Source organism: Corvus moneduloides, chromosome Z (assembly GCF_009650955.1).
Source record: "Corvus moneduloides isolate bCorMon1 chromosome Z, bCorMon1.pri, whole genome shotgun sequence".
Lineage (NCBI taxonomy): Eukaryota > Metazoa > Chordata > Aves > Passeriformes > Corvidae > Corvus > Corvus moneduloides.
Window position 1 is genome coordinate 65854279 of NC_045511.1, and position 4419 is coordinate 65858697.

Genomic DNA, 4419 nt, shown 5'->3' on the forward strand with positions numbered 1-4419 from the left:
CTTGCTTTGTGATTTTTGAATGTATGCACCCATCCCAGGTACCCCTAAACCTGTTGTATAATGAAACTAAAAATACACAGGTAGCAGAGGCGCAAGATCACTTGGAGTATGTGCTGTAGGCATAAAAGCTGTGAATGCAGTGTCTGGTCACATAGTCAGCAGTTTGAAAGATGTAGCTGAACTCTTAGATCTTCTAGGCCAGTTCAGGATCTGGGGAACTGGACATTTCCACTGTGTTCAGGCTGCCCTGCATGATTTGTTACTGGGTTCTGTGACACTACTTTGAAAACCTACTCTGAAGCTTCTATCTCTCTACTCACTGCAATTTAGAGTTGAACTTCCTGCCCTGTATATTCTCCAGTACTCTTCATTCACCTCTTAGCTTTAGAGGGATATTTTACTACAGCTGGGTGAAAGCAAAATGAGTGAATGCAAGAAGATAATGTAGACTTAAAAATGTTTACAAATAAAATTCTAGGACATGCAGTTCTGAAGAATGGACTTCTAGCTACAGTGCTTGCTGGGGATGCTTGGTGTTGTGTCTGAGTAAGTAGAAATCTGTTTTCAGTACTAGAAGTGTGTTACTTGTCTCATACCTAACATTAAAAAAAACAAAGGAGGGCCATTCCCTCATCAGCAGTCTTAAGTTTTTTCACTTCGCTTCTACTAGAATATATGAGTTTGGAATTTGTTTTCAAAAGAGCTGAGGATGGAGACATCTCTTAATCTTTCACTGCCAGGAGCTGGTGTCTCAGTTGATTAAAATATTTAAGTCAAGTATCTTAGCTACGATAGAACTCTTTAGTCTCCTGGTAGATACATACATCCGCAGGCATTACTTCATTCCTCACATCAGAAGTAGTTTTAGATAGCTTGAAGTAGTTTTCAGAATTTAATTTTTCTTTAAAGCATGGTGTAAAGAGAGAGCAATCTGCTTACACAATGTTGTTTTCTGTTTAGCAGAGCTCAGTGGCATTTGAGTGAACTGGGTATATTGCTGAGTGATACTGTGACTGTTTCCCTTAGCAATTGCATCTCTTCATTTTTAAAACTAATATATGTTCTCACACCAGGAGAACACTAATATGTGTTCCCACACTGTTTTGGACTGCATAAATGACACACAGTCCTGCATGAAGATTTGTCAAATGATTGCCATCAGTGTGACTCATTGAGTAATAAGATAACATAAATGCAAATTTGTGGATAATACATTTGTATTTTTTGCTGCTTTTGCTTCCATTTGCCACAGGAAAAGTGGTCAAACTACCTCTTATCTTTTAAATGCCTCATGTAATGGACTCAATTCTCTTTAGAAAGGTTAATCTCTGAAATTTTACTAACTTCTGAATTGAATAAAAGTTCAGAGACTTAATAAGAAGAGCTTCAACCACGAGTCATAAGGGAAAAAGCCATGGATGACTTACTGTCATATTTTACATGGTTATTTTTTAATATTTGCTCACCCACCACACACTGCTCCACACTCTAAAATTCCCATGATGACTGTCAATATACTGGGGGCTTTTTGTTGCTGTAGAGGAGGGCATCTCTGCAGGTGTAAGTACATGCTCTGTACTCGATAGCTCTTGTTGATACTACTTACCCTTGCTAGGACTTTCCCTGCGCTGCTTGCAATGCTGATGCCAGAGAAGCTTTAGTCAGTATGCACATCTTTGTCTCTGCTTGTCTTCCGTAAACTGCCTGCATATTTCAAGGGATCCCCTGGGATGGAGAGCAGGCAGCTCCTGGGCAGGGTGGGATTTTGTGCTCCTCTGTCGTTGCTGGCTGTCAGGATGCCCCAGTGCTTTGTCCTCTATTCTGTTCACACATAATGACACAGGTAGCATGCCAAGGGCCTCTTTATCCTCATCTCCCAAGAAGACCACTGGTTACTTTTCTTGGATATTTATTAAACCAACTTTTTCTGGTCTGTTCTTACATGCCCAGCCTGGGGTGCTATGTCTTGTTTTGCATCATGACAGAATGAAAAGAGGAAAGATAGTGATGGCTCTGTAAAAGTTGCCCATAGTGAAATTGCTGTAATATTTGTGTTAGCTATGTCAAGGATGGCCTTCTCCAAGGAACTAGAATTGGTTTGAAGTGAGGTTGTGGAGAAGGGTGAAAGGGACATGCAGACACCACTCACCCCTGTCTTGGGGTTGTGGTGTGGATGGTGGGGCAGCTGGGGGATGCTCAGGTTGGGGTGAGGAGGGATCTGGTAAAGAAAATTATCAGCAGTTCTCCCTGTGCAGGTCCCAAAAGGGGCACAGCCACACCTTCTCTGAAGAAATTACGGCCGTCCAGATCTGAGCTTACTTCCCAGCCAGGTAACTGCCACTTAAGGTGCTTCAGTCCCTCCTCCAAGACACATGAAGTACTAGGTAGGAAGTGATCTTGTCAACAAACTCCATACATTTTGTTCCCTAGCAGAGGCAGAGAGGAGTTTCTGTCCTAGAGGTAAATTGCAATGATTTGATCACTTCTGTGCCTTCATGAATATCAAACATCTACAGAAATAGACTTTCCAAAGTCTATTTCCAAAAAGCATTTTTCTCCACAGTATTCTACTTTCCACATGTTTTTATGAGCTCCATTAAACTTGAAACTAACAAAAATTACATTCTTGCACTCTTGTGCCATTTGTTTGTATCATCTGTTGTGTTTAATCTTCAGGAATTACCCAGGAAGATGAATGGGTGATCATGGTTTAATTCATGACGCCCTTTAAAATTTAGGTGGTTCTGAATTCGGTAGTATTTACTATATTCTTGCTTTTTAATCCATATGTATAACCTCCCACCTGCTGGAGCAGGTCCATGTTCCATCTGAGCTCCTGTAGGCAGGATGTGGCCAGAGGGGACAGGATGGATAGGGTGGGGCCCCAGCCACCTGCTGTCCTCATGAACCAGCCTGTTTCTCTGCTGCTGTCATCAGCCCAGCTGTCCTGCAGAGCCCACAGCAACAGCATCCGCCTCTCCTTGTGGGGTATTTCCTCTGCTACCAGGAACATCGGCCCTGCAACCATGCTTTGCTGATCCTGCACTGCTCTGCAGCTTCACATTGCATCCAAATTTGTTATATAAATTACATATACGTTGTCTACACTATATGCAGGTTCCGGTCTGCATGCTTTTAACTGATTGTAGTGAATTGTTTATAGCAGTGGAATTCCAGGGCTAAGCCTGTGCCCCCTTTCTTATCACCCCTTATGTCTGTATAACGCAGCTTTTGGTGCTCGAGGCACCAACTCTGGCATGCCCCAGGTCAGAGTCAGTCCAGCTGCGTTACCTCCATGCGTCGCTGAAGCGACTACGGCATCAGGAAAAGTGCTGCTTGCTGGGCTAGCTCGCTGGCTTCTCGGCAGAGGAAACACGGCAGGAGCCGATGTGATCGGCTCACTTAGCTCGGAGACAAAGGAAGAGAGAGGCTGTTCTGGTCTGCCTCCTAACAGGTTTATTGTTAGAAGTTTCGCAACCCGAACGAGCTGGGAAGGCTGGAATCCGATGTGATGGGAATGATGCGATTGTGATGGGATGGGATACTGAGGTTTTTCCCTCAGTTTTATAAGCAATTTGAAAACCCGTAAAAGGGGAAAACAACCAATGAGTTACAAGCCAGGGGGAGGATACAATGTAACAGGAACCACTGGGGGGGGAAACCGAGAGGCGGGAGTTATAACAGAGAACCAATGAACAACCGAGTAACCAGGAATTTTCCCAACCCGGGGGAAGCGGCTTTTACCCGGGCACCGCCCAGAGGGTGCGGCTTGGGCTTCTGAGCCGCCCCTCGACCCACCCTCTGAGTCTGCCTCTTCGGGAAACTCGATCCAGGGGAGGGGCTGGGATCGATTGGCATCACGCTGCCTCCGCCCCGCAGTGGGCTGGGTCACCCCAACACCTTAAACCTCTGCAACACATCCTTGTCTCCACTTCTCAAGGCCACTGATCAGGAATGTTTCTCTAGGCTACATCGTTACATTAAAGCCATAAGTATCTCTCCCTACACAGAATGGCAGCTTGTTACTACTAGCTGTAAAATATATGGTTGTAATATCCAAGGATAAAAAAGTAAAACAAATTAGCAGTTTACACCTGGCCAGTTAGAGAAACTGCTGTCACAAATAAATTGAAAGACTCAGAGCTTCAGGCAGGTCAGGAAAAGATTGGTCAGACCAGGTGTGGCAAACCTCAGCCCTGAGGTGTGGCACACTCAGTGCAAAGCTTGGGGCCTGTTACTGACAGTGGCATCCTGCAGGATGTCAAGGCTACATTACCATTCCAATGCCCCACATGTAGTCAGTCCTTTGCTCTTGCAGCCGCGTACATGCAGGCAAAGGGAACAAAGAGGAAATCCAAGTCTGGCTATGAAAGCAGCTTCATAGAGACAGTCTGCTCAAGGCATCAGGTCTGAGTGCAC